Genomic DNA, 22784 nt, shown 5'->3' with positions numbered 1-22784 from the left:
TGCTTCTCTTATCACCCTATTTGCTTGATGATGCATAGTTGTCGTGCTGTAACTTTCCACTTTTGTTATCATTCTAATTTTTATAATAGTCCTTCACTATGTGCCCTAGTTTGCCATAGTAATAGCACTCTATACTATTTGCATTTTGATTTTTTTACCAACCACCTTGGCCTCTCTGGCTCTCCTTACGTCTAGAGTGGCCTCTTCCACCTGTTTATACATTTGATTCCTATCATTTGTTCCCCATGGTTTCTATTTTTAAAACGGCCTTTAGATGACAACCTGTCTCTATCTCTATCTCTAGAGTGGCCTCTTTCACCTGTTTATACATGTGATTCATGTTGTTGTTTCTATCCATGATTTCTATTTCTAAAACGGCCTCCACTTTGGCTTCTAAATGATGACTTATCTTTGCCTCTACCTATACCACCTAAGAGGAAGGCTTGTCCATTTGCATTTCCAGATATTCACCTCTTCATAAATGAAGAGAGAAATCAATTCTTGAAAATCACAAAAGTTCTCTCGAACTCCAATGGAGGTCTGAAACTAACTATATTCTTTTCCATTCAAGGTCATGGGCACCATATCATCTTTATCTACTGGTGATCTAATAGAAGCAAGGGCATTTGCAAGCCCTTTAACCTTCACTAAGTAATCACTCATTTTTCCTGTTGTCATACTATGAAGCTCTTGCTTTAGCTGCATCTTCTAAGCTTGGGTATTTATGTACATCTTCACCAAGGTGTCCCAAACCTCCTTAGGCATTTGTGTGTGCATCCTATATATGCACAAGCGTAGCATCTGTCACACTGTGATGACAGACAACCAATAAAACACATTTTTGGCTCTTTCATGCCATGCTTTATGTACTTGCACTTATTTCTAAGGGGTGGGATTTTCTTAACCAATCTCTGGCTCCTTTTCATTGCCTATGTGATAAACTTCCAATATCATTTTCTCATAAGAGAAAATTGGTCATCTTGAACTTCTATAGTTGGAAGTTATTCTTATCCACAGCATCTTACAAGAGCTACTACCATTATCTTACATCAAGGAGTCAAGGTACACACACCAAAAGGTCATATATTCAAGATATGAAGCAATGGTGTCCAAATCCACAACTTGGACGAGCGCCCGTAATGGTTCGATGGATTACTTATTGGCGATTTTCACTTCAAGAGCGTGTGGTAGCATGTTAGGATGAAGTCCCAAGTAATGTAATTCATGGATATATTATGAGAGTAGTCATTATAATAGCATTAGGCCTCCTATGAGCCTAAAGTGCTTGGCCGGCCATAGTTTAAGTGAGTGTGAATACTTATGGCCGTGTATATAAGTGAAAATCTCTCATAATACAAAAAGCTCTCCCATTGTGCAATTGAGTGTGGCTTTTACTAATCTATCTCTCTAATGCACGCTAGAGAGTCTGTGTGAGTGAAGTGAGGTGAGAGGAGGGACAAGTACACGTAGTGAAATGCGACAAGGTGACAACACACGTGGGTGGCTGCACCAGAATCGCTACTCAAGGAGTGGTGGGCTTGGAGACCTCAAGGGTTACGAGCTCAGCCACCATCGAAAAGATCCACACAATAGTTATAGTTCATGAGGTAATCTTCTTGTTGGATGTGTTTCGAAGAGGGTTTAGGCAAGCCATAACATTTTTGGTGCCACTGTCGGGGAGCCATCCCTTGGCTTTTTCCAACATATTTCTCTAATCTATGCATTACCCATTTCCCATTATCTTTAGTAATGGTTTACCATAAAAAAATATGTGGTTTTGATGGTGATTTATGTGTGATTTGGTGAGGAATAGCTCTCTTTTTTGTTTTGTATAGAATGCTTTTTTGCTTTATTCTTAGCACATAGTGTGTATTAGGCTTGGTTTGCTTCCATTGTATCAAACAATGCAATGGATTGTAATTTTGTGATTTTTAGCTCTCTTTAGAGTTAAACATAAAGCTAGAATCATTAATTTTTGCTTGATTTGTGTATTTTTTGTTTGATTTGTATACATTAGAGTGTTAGCAAGTATTAGAGGTAGCTTAATCATTTGAAAAATTTCACAATTTTTTTTATAAACTCTTGAAATTGACTTATCTTCCTTAATTGACTAGTTTTTATCATTAAGGGGTAATTAATCCAATTCAAGAGGCAAAAAAAACTAGCAAATGTGTTTTTGGGATCAAAATTCATCATGTAGAGTGTCAAAATTATTGTTTTTGGTTGTTTGGGAGATTCTAGATGCATCAAAACATCTAATTGCATCAATTTCTTTACCAATTAGAGAATTTTTGTACTCTTTGGCCTAATTTGCATAAAGAAAAGAACCAAAATTAAGGGCTTAATTAATCTTTTATTATTAGTTAATTTACACTTTAGATTAAGCACAAAGCTTAGCAATCCAAGGATCTATCTAATGATGTGCTTAATGGTGTGAATTAATTGATGTGATTAAGGGTTAATTAGGGACTCTTGATTAATTCAAAAGGGAGAAAGATTAGTGAAAGAGTTAATCTTTGATTAATTCTTAATCATATTTTCACACAAATCATTAGTGGCTAATGAGCATTTAATGTAATGATACCACCAAGCTGTCAACTTGTCCATTTTGGGAGTCAGCTTTTTGAAAAAATTACCATATCTTCCCAATTTAAAATTCAAAAAATATTCCCTCCACACAAGAAAACTCAGATTTCTCTCTAGACTCTGGAAAAAAAAAAAGCTTCACAGCGTGAGATCCTCTACATTTCACAGTGTGAAAAGATCCATTAAAAAACAAAAAACTTCACGGCGTGAAAAGGTCCCTCCACTTCACAGCGTGAGAAAGGTTCATGGAGTTTTTTTTAAGAGTATAAAAAATAGCCCTGTTAGGAGCCCCGTATTTCCTAAATTGTGAGACCGATGAACACGTTCTAGTGCTCATCAAAAAGCCCTAACTGAGCTCTTCAAAATTTCTCTTGAGTAACCTAGGGCAAAATCCATCGTTTAGCCTCTAACCAACAGCCTCAAAATTCAACCCGAAAATTAAGGCAAAAAATGGGCTTAAAGCACTAAAATTGTCCAAAATAGCCCGAAAAAGATCGCGTACCATATTCAAGCTACTTTTTGAGTGTCTAAATGACAAAATCATGAAAAAGTCAAAGAGATAAAGTTGTAGTACTCCAAAAATACTACAACTCTCTCATACAGTGTTTTTCTAAATTCCTTTTGGAACACATTAAAAAACGAGTTACTAAAAAGGAAAAATCTTTCCAAAAAAAAAATTTCATCTTGAGACAGTGATAAAAAATAGGTTTTGAGACCTCTTCCATTTAGGATGCTAGTGGCATGCACTTTTTTTGGAAAAGTTCATCTTAAGAGAGTGTTCACATGCACTTTTGAGACCTTGTCTTCCATCAGAGACACCAGTGGCATGCACTTTTTTTGAAAAAATATCTCAGTGGTAGTTTACTTGCACTTAGTGCACCTAAGCAAATTAAGGCAAACGAACCCTCGTTTTAACCAAAGAAGGTGCGCCAGGCCTCCTGAGGCTATAACGGGCTGTAAGAACCTAAAAAAGTTTTTTTTTTACGTGTGCTTGCTCATTAAGGCGAAATTGGTAGCAACATTAAGATATGGCAACGATAGAGGGATTACGTGGGCCCACACCCAAACTCAACCCAATGACTGAAATCTTCAAGCCATTGAGATCCATGTCCCAAATGCACCTCTCCCAATACCATTTGCCATGCCGACAACAAGCGTATAATCGGATTTTACACATATAAAGGCATTCAAGGATTGGAATTAGGGTGCAAAGAAAGTCATGTATTTTCTTTTGATCACTGTCAAAGACACAATGATAGGACGCATACAAGATGCTAACACTCCTTGCATGGTAGAACTTGGTGTAGATGTTCCAAACCAATACAAAGGTAAGGAAATTGTAGCTAAAACAAGAGCTGCATAGTGTGCAAAAGAAAAGCATGTCTATCATATGAGTATGATTTAAAGATCAAGGGCATTGTTGAATCCCTTGGGTCTATCAATGTATCGGTGGAAGATATGATTTGGTGAGTGTTTGTTTGAATGGGCTTGGCAAAGAGTACAAGCCATTTAAGACCTCCATTGCAATCCATTAGAGAGAACAACCTTTTGGAACTTGGTGTCTATGATGATCATAGAAGAAAAGTATGTGGGTGAGGACTCTTCTTCACAAAGTAAGAACGCATCAGAACATGCCTTCTACTTTAATTCAGGTAGTAGAGGTAGAGGTAGAGGTTGTGGTCAAAACCAAGGTGGTGGCCAAAAAGAAAAACAGAATCATGGACAACAACAGTCTAATGATTCGTAACAGCAACAATTATATACAGGTAGAAGAGGCCCCAGTCTAGAGGTGGGGGAGCCAAAGAGGCCAAGGTGGTTGGCAAAGAAATCAGAGTTCAAACAGCATAGAGTTATATTATTGTGGTAAACTAGGGTACTTGGCAAAGGACTACTTTAAAAAGTAGAATGACATTAAAAGTGAAAAGTTACAGAGCAAGGCAACTATGCATCACTAGTAAACATGGTGGTGATTACAGAAGTGAGCAGCTATTTGTGATGCAGCACTTGCTTAGTTCCATAATAGGAAATGTGTTAGGATCTCAAGCTATATGGTATGTCGATTCTAGTGCCTCTAACCACATGACCAGTCATGGTGAGTGGTTTAGAGACATGTAAAAAATGGAAAAACAAGGCTATGTAGAAACAGGTGATGATATTGTGCATCCCATTGCGCATGTTGGTAAAGTGCCATTCTGTAAGGTCCCCGCCCTAGTTGGCTTAAGGGGATCCTTTTGATAGGCAACTAAGTCCCCTTTGTCTTCGATTGAAGATACCTCGATCTTTTGGAAATACGAGGATACGAGCAAACGAAGGGACCTAACTCTATCTCGCAGGGGAAACGTAATTATTCTTCTAATAGGAATCTATTCCTTTGATCAATCAGCACTCAATGTGTGTGATCGAGGATGGAACAAGTTTGCACTTGGTACATGGAAACCAATGCCTTATTCCTCTTTTCTTTATGAGGCACCGCCCACTGACTCATTCTCCTAAAACGGAACTCGTTTGGGTAATATTCTATTATGGATTGTAAATAATAATTATGTTGGAAAGTTACCTGACTCACCGGTCCACCCATCCATAGGATGGTGCCATCGGGGCATCCATCCACCCACTTTCCACCCATGCACCCAATCATTTTTGTTATCTAATTAGGTTCTACCACACTGTGAAACATATAAAAATAGGTTCTTTAATTATTTCCCATCATTGATTCATTATTAAGACAGTTCCAAAATAGTTGAAAACAAATGGATCTTCACACTTAGTCATAACATTATCACTTGCTCATTACATTATTCACGTGCTCCCAGGTAAACCCTTGCACCAACATGGGCAACATGGTTCTTGAGGTAGTAATTATTCCTGGAGGGGTCTAGAACTCCGAACATCACTCACCCTCTTGGTGAGGACTATGAAGTGGGTCCCCAGTTCCCTCATCCTTGGTGGTGGTGGTGGTGACATTGTTGGGAGTTTTTCGGAAACTGAGTTTTGAGTCTTGAACATTAGCTTGGCATGTGTTATTGGACTTGTCAACCGATGATGTGCTTTGGATTTATGCTTGCTCAGCTCGTGTAGGAAGAGGTGTGTGCTGTAGTTGTCAACCGATGATGTGCTTTGGATTTATGCTTGCTCAGCTCGTGTAGGAAGAGGTGTGTGCTGTAGTTGGATCTTGTATAGATCTATAGTGTTTGCTTGTTGGCATGTATGTGATAGCTCAAGAGGATGATGATAAAGGCAGCATGAGTCCCTTGGTCTTCATGATGTTGACACATCACGGAGATCACTAGCATTGGATCAAAGGAGAGCCATTAACAAAGGCAGAGTTAGTAACACTTGCAAAAATTGATTTACCAGATGCTGTAGGGATTGGCTTGGTGTGGATGCTCTAAGATGGCATAGATGCTGGCTACAAGACGATGACTTGCAAAATATATCTTCAAGCCTAGCGTGGACTTGCGTGCTTGCAAGGAGGTATTTGATATGGCATGTGAACAAGAGGTTGTTAAGATGGGGAGTGTGCTTAGTAGGCTTATTTGTGAATTGAAGCTTAAAGCTAAGCATATAGTTTTTGGAAGGTGACAATTAAGTAGGGACATGTGGTCAATTGTACATTGTAGACAATCTTGTGTGTATGAGCTGCCTTGAAAGATGAAGCATGGAGTGCACTTTAATCTTGCTATGTCGGTTATGGAAGAGCATGTGCTTGCTAATTTTAGAGATGAGGATCGACGTTGCCAAGGTGCCTATATATGCCAGTTTGACACTATGTGTGAGCCTAGAGGCCGATGTGCTTCGGCTTGTAATGGTGGTGCTCAGATATGTGTCATCACCCACTCTTGTGTGGAGCAGCTTGGTCTTACCGTCTCTGGTGTTTCAGGTTTCTGTATATGCTTGGCCAACCATCAAAAGGTCAAGTGTTTGGGCTTGGTGAAAGACTTTGAAGTGGAGGCCTATGATGTTAAAGCGGTTGTGGATTTTCATGTTATGCCAGCAGGTTTAGGAGCCTATCCAATCATCCTTGGAAGGCCTTGGTTGCAAGCAGTAGGAGCTGTACAGGATTGGAGATGTGGCACTGTTTGCCTCTACAACAAAAAAGGTAATAGGAAGCTGTTTGATATGCATAGCAGGAAGTCATTGGAAGATGTAGGTGAAGATAAAGATGACTCTAGTGAGATGAGAGATCTACTAGCTCTTCTGATTCTGAAACAAAAACCAGTAGCTCTTCTACCAGTGTGAAGAGGAGGTTGATATTGCTTTCCTCTTAGTAGATAAAGAGAAAGGTGAAGATGAGGTTGTGGCACAAGTTAATATGGAAGAAGAAGACACTCTTGGACCCTATGAAGTGATACAGGAGCTTATGTAGCCAAAGATGGAACCAAGCCAAACACAAGAGTTTTTGGTGAAGATGTTGAGTGCAGGTCTATCTCCTATGGAGAAAAGCAGGTATATGGAGCTATTGTCTAAGTTCCCTAATCTTTTTATCACATCATATGAGGAAATAAGGGGATTCAAAGGTGAGGAGTTAAAGATAGAGTTAAAGGAAGGTGCGAAACCCATAAGGCAAAAGCTTAGAAGGATGGGACATGAGCAGATGCAAGCTTTGAAGGAGGAGGTGGATAAGCTTCTTCGAGCAGGTTTCATTAATCTTGTCGACACCGCCGATTGGGTGAGCCCAGTAGTGGTCACTCCAAAGAAAGATGGAAGGTGGAGGGTTTGTGTAGACTTCAAACCCTTGAATGCGGCTACCAAGAAAGATCCTTATCCATTACCCTTCCTTGACGAGATCCTCGACGCAGTAGTAGCTAGATTTGAAAGGTATAGTGTTTGTGATGGTTTTTCTGGTTACTTTCAGTTGAAGATAGCTCCTGAAAACCAAAAGAAAACCACTTTCATTACACCATGGGGTTGCTTCTGCTACAAGGTTCTTCCTTTTGGACTAACCAATGGTCCTGCTCACTACCAAAAGAGAGCTAATTGGGTGCTGTCTCCTTTCCTTGGTAAGTTTGTTAGAGACTTCATATGATTTTTATATATATAGCTCTAGGCAAGATCATTGTTGTGAAAAGTTGGCTCTAGCTTTTGAGCGTTATGATGACGAGTGTGGTGGACAACTCAATCCCAAGAAATGCTTCCTTGCACAACCAAGAGTGAAGCTCTTAGGGCATGTGGTTTCGAAAAATGGCATCAAAGTTGATCCAGATAAAGTGAAGTCTCTCATCCTTCTTCCTTCACCTAGGGATACCAAACAGCTTGCCACATTCATCCAAAAGGTGAAGTATATGGTCAGGTTTATTTCTCTCTCTTCACAATTACTTTATCCTTTACAAGCAGCTAAGCATGATCCATTGAATTGGACCATTGAATGTGAAGCAATTTTTCAAAATGTCAAGGAAGTTTTAGGGGCTATGCCAACCATGCAGGTTCCTAATTGGGAAACGGGTTTTCTATGTAAATCCATCTCTTAGAGATGATGCTATTGGTGCCATGTTATCGCAAGGGGAAGGGCTCTCATTTTATGCGCCCAGTTTATTGTGCTAGTAGGGTCAAAACTATGGCAAAAAGGAACATGTCAGAAGTAGAGCTTGTAATGGCAAGTGTGGTATATGCATGCAGGCGGTTCTGCCATTATCTTCTACCTCAGCCATTTGTTTTCTTGACAAGCTACACATTTTTACCACAGCTTATCAATGGCACCAACATGTCAAAGGCAGCGATGAAATGGGTTGTGGAGTTGCACGAGTTTGCTTTTTCATTCCTCGTTGAGGAGAGCACCAGGGCTACATTGGCAGATATTTTGACCTACAAGGAGAGTCCTCTCCTCAAAGAGGAGGCTGTGAAGAAGACTGTTGAGAATGTGGTAGAGATTGGGAATGCACACCTTTTGTTTTTTGATTCTCCACTAGCATCTAAGCTCATGCACAAGTGAGAATGAAGATATATATATATATATATATATACATCTCAAGGTCTAGAATCACCTTGAGGCTACTTGCTACTTCTTATAGTTTCCCTATGTAGAGACCTTGACAGAACCAGAAAATTGTTTTGGCCATAACTCTCTGATAGAAACTCAAAATGTGGTCATGTAGCTAGTCAAAAGAACCGGCAGGAATCTAGTCTACAAGCTTGCGCGAGTAGAATAGGTAAAAATGTTTGTATATAGCTGCAAATGCGCCATCTTTAGAAACGCATTGCTTTTTCATATTTTTAGTATGCATGGACTCTAAATATGATCTCCTATCACCTAAATTCGAAATTCTAGTTTTGGAGATATTTATCTCTTATTATATCTATTCTTATCTTCTTATTTCTTTTCAAATTTTTGGAACTAATATTTTTACTCTCACTTTCTTAATGTTTCTAGCCTTAGTCTCTCTCGAAGTGCACTCTCTTTCTTCTTGAAACCTATATTAAAAGAGAATCGTTAAATGGCTTGGGAGGGATCTTACACATTCTCTATGTGCAGGATGGCAAAATGGACTTGGCAGATGTACTTTATGTTCCAAATATTACAAAGAACCTAGTTTCTATTGGACAGATGGTTGAACAGGGCATGCAAGTAAGGTTTAATACTCAATCTAACTTGTCTTATTTTAAAAGAACACCAAATAAATCATTAGATGAGTTGGTGTGGCTATACCTATCTGTTGTTGAATCTAAGAAAGATAGATGCTAAAAATAGCTTGAGATGAAATCATTAGATTTTGATGACCAATTTGTAAGTTTGTTAAAAATTTGTAGTTGAATTGGATAATTGAAATTTGTAGTTAAATTGGATAATAGAAGTCTTGGATCAAATGATTGTTGAAGTAGAATCAAGTGATCGAATTGTAGTAGAAGCGATTGAAGACTTAAATCAAACGACTGTAGAATTATTGAAGTAGAATTGAGTAATCGAATTGTAGTAGAATCGATTAAAGTAGTTGAATCGCTTGATCAAAGAAGTTAAATCGCTAATCAAAAAAGTTGAACCATGGATCAAAAGATTGAATCGGATGATCGAAAAAGATCAATTGGGTGATTCAACTTCTCACTCTATCAAAGCAGTTAAATCATCGATTAAATATTGAATTGTCATTGAAAGATTGAATTAGATGATTGGAAAAGATCAATCGGCCAATATGAAGATGAATTAGGTGATAGAAGAAGTTGGATCACTGATTGAATTGGTCCTAAATCACACGATTAGAATCACATGATTTATGAAGAAATTAAAGAGAATACGGTGGAGAGGGAGAGCTTGAGTTTCTTGCAAGCAAACAAACACACATAGAAGAGAACACATAAGAGAGCAATGGATGGCTGAAATTTCTTCTATCTTCTTATCTTCTCTACAACATATAACTAAAAGATAAAAGTACATACTATAAGGAAAAGTACTCTCCTACAATAATATACAATGGTCGGTTGAACTTGACTATTTGAGCTGGCACTATAACTATGCCATTACTTTAGTGTTCCAAAGTGGCCGTTACATAGCATGGCATACATTGATGGCATATCAACCATAATCTCACCAACCATGCTAGTGGCATAAATGCAAAAGCTATCACCCAGTTGGATCATCAATGTTTGCAACACTAGTTGAGCTCGATATCTTAACACTCCCCTTCCATCTTAACTCCACACATTGCACTCCAAGTAAGCTCCTAAACCAATTGATCTTCTCTGTGCTAAATGCCTTTGTGAAGATGTCAGCTACCTAATCCTCTGTGGTGCTGACATATACCAGATCTACATCACTTATTAAAAATCTTCTCCCTCACAAAGTGATAATGCACCTCAATGTGCTTTGTTCTAGCATGGTATAGTGGGATGCCGACCAACTGTATGCTACTCATGTTGTCACAATAAATGACAACGATCCTATCCACGGGCTCACCCATATCACCAAGTAGCTTCTGAAACCAAGCTACCTAACAAGCTACCATGGTAGCACCCCTATACTCTGCCTCTGTACTTGACAAAGAAACTTTTGGTTGTTTCTTATTGCTCCAACTCACAACAACACTCCCAAACAAAAACACAAAGCCACTGGTAGATCTCTTGTCTACGACACTACCAGCCCAATCAGCATCTGTGTACCCATCTGTGTACCCATGTAGCTATATCAACTTCATAGAAAAGTCCATAACTAACTATTGTGGACTTTCTGTACTTGAGAATCTATCTAGCCACATCTAAGTGTGGCTTCTTAGTGGGCTTGAGAATCTATCTAGCCACATCTAAGTGTGGCTTCTTAGTGGGCTTGCATACTTACAAGTCCAACAACATAGCTCAGGTTTGACCTAGTAATGGCTTCTTAGTGGACTTGCATACTTACAAGTCCAACAACAACATAGCTCAGGTTTGACCTAAGTGTGGCTTCTTAGTGGGCTTGAGAATCTATCTAGCCACATCTAAGTGTGGCTTCTTAGTGGGCTTGCATACTTACAAGTCCAACAACATAGCTCAGGTTTGACCTAGTAATGGTCACCTAGATTAAATTATCCACTCTATCCCTATATGTAGTGCGGTCCTCCAGAAGCTCACCCATATCTATGGAAAGCTTTGTGTTATACTCCAATGGCATTGAAATAGGCTTACAACCTATTATACCATACTTGGACAACATGTCCAAGCCATACTACCTCTGTAATAACATGTCATACCATACTTAGACAACATGTCCAAGCCATACTGCCTCTGTGTGATAACAAAATGCCATGAGGTGATCTCACCACCTCTATGCCTAAGAAATAATGTAGCTCACCCAAAAACTTCATCTCAAATTTCTACTTCAAAAGCCTCTTAACATCATGTATGTCAACATCACTATCACTAGTGATAATCAAGTCCCGCACTAGCCTGGGCCGTCAGAACTAGGCAACATCACAATCACTTGCCTCAATCGGCAAACCTCATTCTCCCAATGGTATGGGGGATACCATGGGCCAACTCCGGGCCTTACTAATGTCTCCGCCGTCGTCCGGCTATACAAGCACAAGAACGGGGCAGCGTCAAGGCAAGGAGAGTTGTACCTGTACCTTAATTTAACCAAGAGTTGTACCTATATCTTAATTTAACCAAGATAACAATCCATTTACTCAACTAAACCATAGGACTAGAATCCATGTTACCTTCTTAAGAAAACAATCCTTTTCACAAAGATTTTAGCATTTCAACTTGAGATTGCGATAAGACATTCTTTATTAAGGCATATGCTGTTGTTTAAAAGAATACAAACTTTAAATAGTAAATCAATCAAATAGATCATGATTAACAATTAATAGAGAAGCTGGGACCATACCTCAACCCCTAAGAATGATATATAATTGAAAAACAAAATATGTATATACCTTATAGAAATTTGTCGTTTATCGTTGTCTTTGCTCGTTTTAACAAGAGCTTTAGAACTTGACATATGAGAATAGAGTCTTCTAATACCTTGTCTTACGATTGAAAACTAAATTAGGCTACCAAAGTAGCTTATCAAATCATACATACATGCACTAAAGATCTGGAAAGCTCATTAAAGACGAACTTACACCTGATGATAGTGCATCGAATCACCTAGGATCTTCCTATAAAAAAGTGTGGGTTCAGGTCACTCAGCAAAGCACTCACCTGAGTGTCTTAAGGAACCTGACCACCGTGGAAACTAGTAGTGAAGAGTCCATGGAAGAAGGGTTGAGGTACTCTGGGTTTGGGAAAGAGAAGAAACCACCCTCCCCAACCAGGTCCAATGGTATCATTGATATCACCCGGGGATTTTTTGGTCTCCAAACCAGTCATGAGACGAAGAAGTGCAATCTGCGGGCATGGGTCCGTCAACCAGCGCCGCTAGACTTGGTCCAAGACAAGAAGTGCCCTTCCAAACATCAAATTCAAGGTTGTCAAACACCGACACCCCCCGAATGAGACCCCCGAATGAGACAGGACATGGAAAGTGCGGCCAGGACGGGTCAAGTATTCTTCCCCATGTCAGAGTAAGGAGAGTTAGATCTCAAAAGGAGCTGGAACGGTAGCTGCGAGAGTTGAGCTTAAGGAAACAAGAGCTCAATATTCGAAGGGCTAGAGATGAACAAAAGGAGATGGAAAGTTTAAACCTACTCCAATCATGGGGTGAGGAGCCGGAATTAGTCATGGAAAAAAATGAGGAAGAAATTCCAAACTTAGAACCCATAAATGAGGAGCCCAGAGCTGAGGAAGCGTTTGTAACCCTAGACGAAGGGGATAATCTAACAAGAGTGGCGAGTGAAGTGGAGGACCGTCTATACACTAGAAAGATATTGAGTAGATGATCAATCATCCTACGTTCCTACCACTGATGTGCTTTTCCTTCCAGGGTTAGTGAGAAAGCATGAATCATTATCACATCACTGAGATAGGCCCGCAAGCTTCACATGTGGATTCAAAAATATCTACATGTTGTGGATAGGATCTCTGTCCCCAGAGAATTTTTGGACGAGTTTGGAAATAATATGTGGCTTCATAATAGATCTATCCTTGTGGTTGCATTAAGGTCAATGGTTGGATCCATCCTTGGTCTTTGAGGAATTGTTCCCCCCCTTCCTAGACCTCCTCTTCTTCTTGTGTTGGCTCTTCTACGTATCTCTCTCCGGTTGACACTTCACGTAGTGAACTGTTCTCTGTAATCTCACGGCCTCAAAAACAGATCGATAGAATCTGATCCATAATGGATTGAATCATCAATATACATAAACTAAAAGCATAGAAAAAACCCATTAATTTGACCTCAAGCATAGCTTAATCTTGGGTTAAGTAAAAGCTTTATGAAAAGCTTGATTTGGATTGAGAACGGGTCATGAGTATGACCATTTCTTGAGTGAGAGAGAGAATTTACATAAAAATCATTAGAATTTAAACATAAATGAAAACTAACTTCAATAGCATTTATTAAATTATGTAACTCTTCACTACTATTCAAACTTCAATAGCATTTAAAAAACCATACCAGTAACTACTATAGTAATCAGCCAATCGAAAGAACAATGGTAAAACAATGAGCTTACCCATTGATGTGATTGGCTACCGTGACGTGTCATGCTTTTGCACCAAGTATTGCATTTTTCCACTAGTGGGTGAATTGTGTTTACTAAGCTACTATAGTAGTTAGCCAATTGAAAGAAGAATAATAATCCCCATTGATGTTATTGGTTACTAGTGACATGTGCTTTTGCACCAAGTATCACAACTATGTAACTTATTGAAGTCTCTTTAGTGTGACTCAAAGGTATGAATGAAGCATAGATGGTAGGGGTGAATCCCAATTGATATTTTTCCCCTTTTTTTTTCCTTTCCTCTTCCCCCCTCCCCCCTTTTTTGTTATTATTGCAGTGCATTCAAGTGATCTACGCATGTGTAATGATCTGGAAGGTTTCCTTTGGTAGTGACTCCCAAAGTGGGTGAGGTAGCCAAATCAGATTGCCACCTACATGAGCTACTAATAATTGCTTCTCTACCCACATTTTGATACCATGAAGATATTTTGACATTGACTTATGAGGTGGATATACCTTCTTTTGTGGAACTGAAGCTTTGGTACCTTCCTAGGCATGTTTGCACAATGGAGCAGTGACATTGATTGCTTTGGCACCATCGAGATGATGAGGCTTGGGTCTTCATAAAAGGGGTTGCCGATGGTGAGGTCACTTGGATTTACCTTTGTCAGCTAACAGTGATGATTTTAGACTTGTTGATGAGGTTTTTGTGATAGAAGACTTTAACTCCTTGGGTGCAGTTGGTCGAAGAGGGGCTCTCAGAGTAGAAGCTTCATCAACATGAGGTACTGTTGAGTAGAGGGTAGGCCTTTATTATCAATGGCAGTTTTACTGAAGAGGCTATTTTCTCAAATAAAGGGTCTATTGATGTTGAAGGTTGCAAAGGGCTATCTTTGTCAGAGTAAGATTCAAGTTGTGTTGTTGATGTCGATGGGGTATGAGAAGGGAGATATTCTAGAGTGGCTATCGTGCAAGACAAGTGCCCGCAAGGTTGTGAAGTTAGTGGTAGAAGCCTATTCTTTTGATGATGAGAATAGAGCTGAAATAATAGAAACTTTGTCAAAAAAAGGGCTTCTCATGGAGAAGATGAGTTTTCAAGTTGAGGATATTTTTTGGGAGGATCCTTGTAGCCTTTTGCTATTAGCATCACATAGATCCCTCAGTGTCGGAGCCTCTCTATCATCAAATGGTAGCACCATCTCTACACCATCTCCATGTTGTGTATCTTCAAGGTAATTGTGTTACTAAATGAAGCTTGGTTTATATTGGTAGCAATAATCCATTCCCATTGAATAACTAAGTCTGCTTCCAACACAAACTCAACCACAAAGAATTTCCAGCAGCCTAAGGGGGCTAGTTTGTATGCTTGTATGTTCAAAAGTACCCCAAACATAATAATTTCCAATAGTTCAAGGGTCATAAGATTAGGTTCATGGTGATGATAAATTTGGGGTTGACTCTTGTGTTGATATTTCCAAATACTTTAACTCCCACATCAAATCTTAGAAGATTTAGAGTAGGGTTAAGTTCAAGTGTGTTGGATTTTCAAGCTCCATGGGTTTAGGTGGTAAAGATTCCATTCTAGCAATGGTTCCTCTTCTTGTAAGAGAATTGTGAGTGTACTCATTGGGTGACCTAAGGTGATAGTTTGCAACATTGATTGGTCAATAGAGAGAACTATTTATCCAAAGGCCACACAAGATGATTTCTTCAAGGTCGTCAAGGAGTAACTTGGCACCCCATGATATGTCCATCCCCTTAATGGGAACAATGAAATAATCCCATATTTCCATGTATTTCCCATTAGAATCTAGGGGTGAGTGTTGGTTTTTCTATGGATAGCCAAGTTTTCCCTCATACGATATTGTGACAAGATTTAGGACTAAACACTGCTCTTTTTTGTTCAACATTCATTCCCATAGGGAAATCTAGCCAAACTTTGGTAGGGTCCTCAAATGGGATCATGAATGTCTTAGTCTTAGTTTCGATTTCCCATTCAGTTTCAGTTACAGTTTTAGTTTTCTCTAAGATGAAAGCATTGAATCTTTACTCCTAGATTTATTCCCAAAGAGTTGGTCTGAAGTATATATAGTTTTCCTCATTTTTTTTCCATCATTTTGAAGAGTACCCAATGTGGTGCTTAGCATGAACTTATTACTATGTTTATTGAGACTTGTTTAGAAGTTTGTGAAGACCTTGGAGGTTCCCATATGGCATCATGGCTTAATGGATCAATTTTGGTAGGTAGTGCCTCTTTCTCTTTAAAAGGAAAGTGGTACTCCTCTTCTGGCTAGTGGTTTTTGGGAATCCTCTTAGGTGGTGGTTGTGGAGAATTCCCTTGGGCTTAACAAGATGTGGTTCAATGTCAAACTGGTGATCTAGTTAATACTTTAACTAGTTTAAGCATGGTTTCTTGAGAGTGTTGTTTGTTAAGGCTCTTATTCTCATCTTGGGGTGGTGGGTCAGATCTTAGTGCTTTGATTTGACTTTTAATTAAACTAGATAAGGTGCTAGACCTTGTTTCTTTATTTGATTGGATTGCTAGTAGGTTCCCATTATTCTTTCCTATGATGCATGTCACTTGAAACTATATCTTGAAATTACTGTTTGGACGACATTGTATTTTCATGGATTGCTATGTGGATATCATCTGTGGGGTGCATGACATGAAGGTGTTCATCCGAGACCTTGACCCCTCTCGGTCAAATGTGGGTGTGCTCTTAGTTGGTGTGATGACGAGGAAGCAGCTCTAGATTGATTATGGGTAGGGCAAGGCTTGGTGACTACATGTATACATGCCGATACTAGACATATGTGCCCCTATCGCCATGCACTGGAGTGTACATGCTTCTAGGATTGGTAACGGCGCTGGGTGAAGCGACTCCTTGGAATAGTGGGATTTCATGGTTTGGTGGATGTGAGACATATATGGTCTCCTCCATGCATTGGTCTTAACGAGATTCAAAAGTGATCATGCTTAATAGTATGTGTCGTCTTGTTGAGGATCACAGCCATGGTGCAAGGAGATATGTATTGATGATGTGTTACCTTGTGTTAATATGTGTTGATGATGTGTTACCTTGTGTTATGTAATTGAACATATGGAATATTATGCATGATATGTGAAAAGAATTGTAGCTTGTATGAATTAATGAAGTTGGCAATCCTTCCCCAATTCACTGGATAGGGCAAGTGGTTTTTCTCTAGATGGTCGCCAACCTCTTCAAGTGGTTTTTCTCTAGATGGTCGCCAACCTCTTCAAGCACAGAAGCCCACCACTGAGCCAATGCATAGGCTCTTTGGAGCTCTTCTGGCTCTCTCTCTTTGATTAAGTTGTGTGGTCATGCACATGAGTTGTTGCTCCAATTCCTCTTAATCTGTGGCCATAATTTTGATTGCATTAACAAATTTAACAACTTTCCCCTTCTCTTCTACCATCTTCTATTGTTCCTATGCCAAGGCCCTCAGCCTTTGGCATGTGTGCAAGCGCCTTGTTGTCTGCTTTATTTTTCCTAGATCTATTGTAGTCAAGCCTAGCCATCTTTGTGATTCCACATTTCTAAGTGCCTTTTACATCCTTTGGAGCTGCTGCTCAGTCTTGGCTTCATCTAATGTTAGGTGTCTAGCGACCTGAGCTTGGAGTGTTCTCTTCATCTCCTCTATCTTCTCCTGTGCACGACCATAGCAGGTGCTTCTGCTTTCAGCGCTTCATGTTCTGCTTGGAGCACAACATCACCCTGAGATCCAGAAGATTGGTGGCCTCTATTTGGGTTCACTAAATTTGGAAAATTAATGTGATTAGCATGCATGATTTAGACTTGAATTTGAGCATCTATACTTATATTTGGATGATAGTATTTGAGGTCTAATAAAATAAGCTCCAATATCTTCTAGTGAGTCATAGCATCATATTTGAAGACGTTGAAATTGTATCAAAGGTTGATTGAGATCATGGTCCCTTAAATAAGCTTAAAGTCTTCAAAATTAGATTCAAAGGACCAAACCCACGTGTGTATATGTGGGTTTTTACCAGTACTAGCCCTACCTTCCCCATCTTGGCTTCGGCGGCTATCTACAACTTCATATACGATCATTTTGCCATTCCATCTGATTTTCTGCACGGTTTGGTGTGTGGCCAAGACCTTGTTCATTTTTTCCTATGCATGCCTTGTCTTCTCTTTGTCTTCCTCCCTTACTTCTGTGAGTTCTTTTTTGTTGAGATATCGAGCTCAACTAGTGTTGTGGACACGAATGAACCGCCTAGATTATAGCTTCCGCACTTATACCACTGGCATGGTTGGTAAGATTGTGGTTGATATGCCGCCAGTGGAGTGCGACAGTCACTTTGGAGTACTAGAGTTATGGCATAGTTATAGCGCTAGCTCATATAGTCAAGTTCATACAATGGACTGACCATTGTATGTTATTATAGAAGAGTACTTTCCCTTAGTATGCACTCTTATCTTTTCAGTTATATGGTTGTAGAGAAGAGAAGAAGATAGAAGAAAATTCAGTCATCCATCTCTCTATTGTATCTTGCACTCTCTTGTGTGTGTGTGTGTGTGTTTGCTTGCAAGGAACTCAAGCTCTCTCTCTCCCCCACATTCTCTTTATGGTATTAGAGCCACGGTTTGTGTGAGAGCTAAGGAGGCAAGTAAGAGAGATAACATAGAGTGCAAATAACATCAGAGTACAAATAGCATAGAGTGCTATTATTATGGCAAACCAGGGCACATGGCAAAGGATTGCTTTAAAAAATAGAATGACATTAAAAGTGGAAAGTTGCAGCAAGGCAACTATGCATCATGTAGTAAACATGGTGGTGATAACAAAAGTGAGCAGTTGTTTGTGATACAGGACATGCTCAGTTCTACAATAGGAGATGTGTCGGGATCTAAGGATATATGGTATGTGAATTCTGCGCCTCTAACCACATGATCAGTCATATAGTGAATGGTTGAGACATGCAAAAAATGAGAAAACTAGGTTATGTAGAAAGAGGTGATGATACTGTAAATCCCATTGTGCATGTTGGTAAAGTGTCATTGTCTATGCAAGATGGCAAAATGAAGTACCTGGCAGATGTACTTCATGTTTTAAATATTACAAAGAACCGATTTCTATTGGACAGATGGTTAAGTGAGATTTAATCCTCGAGGATTCTTTGTGGAAGACTTCAAAAATCAATGTCGTTTGGTTGCAAAGGGTAACATAAATGGCAAGATGTTTACTTTGGATGTGAATACGCCGAGGTAAAGGTAGCTATGTTTGCGCATGGAACATGTGTCATTTTGCTGATATTGACATATGGCACAAGTGCATCACTCATATGTGGATGGTGACTCTAGTGGCTCTCTGAGCAGAGCCTTGATGAGGAGCTTGGCATTCCATCTGTGGTTACTCCTGGTGTAAGGAGAACTAGGGTTGTTTTGAGGATACCTGGTAGTGTTTAGGTGTACACAATTCTATGAGAGTTAGGTACCTTGTTGAGAGGTTGAGATATGATGGATATACATCCCATCATTATGCTTATATAGGTAAAGCAATTACATGAGTTGGAGCCCACTTGTTTTAAGTAGGCACTTGGAAATTAAAAAGGGAAAGATGGCATGAATGAGGAGATGGCAGCATTGGATGCAAATGCAACATGGGAGTTGCCTAAGAAAAAGAAGGCAATTGGATGTAAGTGGGCGTATAAGTAATGTAGATGGTTCAGTGAGCAAGTATAAGGCAATTGGATGTAAGTGGGTGTATAAGTAATGTAGATGGTTCAGTGAGCAAGTATAAGGCAAGATTGGTTGCCAATGGCTATGCGCAGACCTATGGCATTGACTATGAGGAGACATTCAGCCTAGTTGCAAGAATGGCAACCGTGAGAGCTATCATTGCTATGGGTGCAGCAAAGGGTTGGTCTTTACATTAGATGGATGTAAAGAATGCCTTCTTGCATGGCGATTTGCAAGAAGTACACATGATGCAGCCACCAGGTTATGAGAGTGATGCACACCTAGATTTTTTGTGCAAGTTACGCAAAGCGCTGTATGGCTTGAAGCAAGCACCCAGAGCATGGTCAACCAATCTTGAGGAGTATCTTGTTACCATTGGATTTCAGATATCCAACGCAGATTTTTTACTTTATGTGAAAAAGACAGATACGGGGATCATGCTATTAGTCATTTATGTGGATGACTTGATTATCATTGGTGATAGTGATGCTCACATACATGATGTCAGCAGGGCTTTTGAAGTAGATGAAGGATTTGAGTAAGTTGCGGTATTTCTTGGGCATAGAGGTGGTGAGATCACCTCATGGCATTTTGTTATTACAGAGGCAGTATGGCTTGGACATGTTGTCCAAGTATAGTATGACAGGCTATAAGCCTATTTCAGTGCCATTGGACCAGCAAAACACAAAGCTTTCCATAAATATAGGCAAGCATTTGGAGGATCCCACTACATACAGGCACATAGTGGGTAGCTTGATCTACATGACCATTACTAGGCCAGACTTAAGCTATGTTGTTGGACTTGTGAGTCAGTTTATGCAGGCCCCTAGGAAGCCACACTTGGATATGGCTAGATGGATTCTCATGTACATAAAGTCCATAGTTGATTATGGACTTTTCTTTGAGGCTAGTACAGAGATATAGCTACATGGGTACACAGATACTGATTGGCATGGTAGTGTAACAGATAGGAGATCTACAAGTGGCTTTATGTTTTCGTTTGGGAGTCCTACTGTGAGTTGGAGTAGTAAGAAACAACCAACAGTTATTTATCGTGTACAGAGGCTAAGTACAGGGGTGCTGCTATGGCTGGTTTCAAACGCTACTTGGTAATATGGATGAGTTCGTGGGTAGGGCAGTTTTCATTTATTGTGTGACAACATGAGTAGCATATAGTTGGCCAATAACCCAGTACACCTTGCTAGAACGAAGCACATTGAGGTGCATTATCACTTTGTGAGGGAGAAGGTTCTAGCAGGTGATGTAGTATATGTCAGCATAGAGGATTGGGCGGTTGACATCTTTACGAAGGCATTGGGCACATAGAAGCTCCACAAGTTTAGGAGCTTACTTGGAGTGCAGTGTGTGGAGTGAAGCTCGAGGGGGAGTGTTGAGATATTAGCTCAACTAGTGTTACAAACAAAGATGACCCGCCTGGGTGATCACTTTCGCACTTATGCCACTAGCATGGTTGGTGAGACTATGGTTGATATATCGCCAGTGGATGATAGGCTGTGTGATAGCCACTTTGGAGTACTAGAGTTATGGCAAAGTTATAGTGCCAGCTCATACAGTTGAGTTCACACTATGGACCGACCATTGTATGTTATTGTAGGAGAGTACTTTTCCTTATAGTATGTACTCTTATCTTTTTAGTTATATGGTTGTATTTAGTTATATGGTTGTAGAGAAGAGAAGAAATTGTAGAGAAGAAAATTTAGCCATCCATCTCTCTTGTGTGTTTTTCTCTCTCGTGTGTGTTTGCTTGCAAGGAACTCAAGCTCTCCCTCTCCCCCTCAATGTGTGTGTGTGTGTGTGTGTTTGCTTGTAAGGAACTCAAGCTCTCCCTCTCCCCCACATTCTCTTTATTTTTGCTGTCCTTTGTCTCCTTCAATTGCCGCTCAAGTTCTGCAAGCTTGTGACTAGTCCCTACTTTTTATTTTTACCTCCACGAGTTGCTTCCAATGTCTCAGCTTCCGACCTATTGAGCTTTGTACTCATTTCTTCTACTTTTTGCCAGATGTCCTTCCTAGCCTGCTCACTCTCTTAGAGCTAAACACTGACCCCCGCTCCAACAAGGCCACTCCAATCAGGACACAATGGCTGACATAGCCAAGCGCCTGATGCAACTTTTTCAATGTCCACTTTTGCTATTGCTAACATCATTGGTATCGTTTGTAACAGGGGGTTAGGGAGGGGAAAGATGGTGGTTAATGAGATGGTAGTGGGATTGATGGTGGAGGCTGTGAAAATGGGCATGCCGAGTGATATGGTAGTGGTTATGTGTTTTTGGGTGGTGACGAGGGTGGATGTGGTGATGTCAGGTAGGGTATCTTTGAAACTTGTAGAGGTTACTGCAATGGTAGATGGTGGTGGTCTCTGACACACCTTTTCTCTGCATCTTCTAGGGGGCAGGTTACTTCAGCCCGCAATCAAATGTTCTCTTTGGCTCTTTGGTTGCAGCTTTGAGGCTATAGAAGCTCTGGAAGCTGCTACTGCTTCTGCTATTGCTTTTTCTATTGCAGTTGTTTGTTGTTGTTGCTACTTCTGATTTTGTTATTGTTGTTATTGACGCTGCTTCTGTTGTTACTATTATTGCAACATCAACGCTCTTCTTGCCAACAGACCTATGGGCTGTCCACTAGACTGTTGAAGCCATTGACTGTGACATCAACCGCTACTAAACATACCATTCTATGGCTTTATTATCCAATGTGCTCTGAAAGGTGTACATCTTTCTCTCGTTGGGGGGGGCAAGCCATGTGAGTATCGAGATCTTCATTCTTCTTCCCATTGAATGTTGGGAACTTGATGTTCAAAATGTTCGCCATTGGGTTTTGTTAATTATTGATTCTGAGAGGTAGTGGAGGTAGGTTGCCCAAGCCTTGTAAACCTTGAGGCTGACATACCTCTTTTTGCAATTGTGCCCAAAACTAGATTTGCTACTAAGATGTTTCGAGCTGTTTCTGCAACTCTTCTTTAAGCCAACTCTCGGTCGTTCTGGATTGGCTCTTGATTGTTCACCTCTCATTGTTGCTCTCGTTCCTTCTAACCATGACATTGATGGCAAAGAATATAGTGATAATTTGGTGCAATTATTCATTTTGTACTTTTTCTACAAAGAAGTGGTGTAAGAATAGCAAGATCACCAAAAGTGTTGGAACACAGTGGAATATATCCGAATGACACAGTCCAGCTACTTTCAGAAGTCAATGCCCAAGGACAAATACTAAGATGAGCAAACATTACACATTGGCCGCTGACAAGACAACTGCGTAGAAGCTTAGTCGCCTTTGCTTATTCAATATCGAATAAGTTTACAAGATGCTGAAAGCCCTAACTCTGTGCTGTGCAAAATTGATAAAACAAACATTTACAACTATCTAGCAACCCCGCGACATGGGTTATGATGTGCCTCAAGGCTTATATCCTATGTGAATATCAATTACAAGAAAGTAAAGAATCG

The sequence above is a fragment of the Cibotium barometz genome, chromosome 44, assembly GCF_041138505.1.
Source record: "Cibotium barometz isolate CiBa-2024 chromosome 44, ASM4113850v1, whole genome shotgun sequence".
NCBI classification, from domain to species: Eukaryota; Viridiplantae; Streptophyta; class Polypodiopsida; order Cyatheales; family Cibotiaceae; genus Cibotium; species Cibotium barometz.
Note: the sequence above shows the minus strand (reverse complement) of the source record.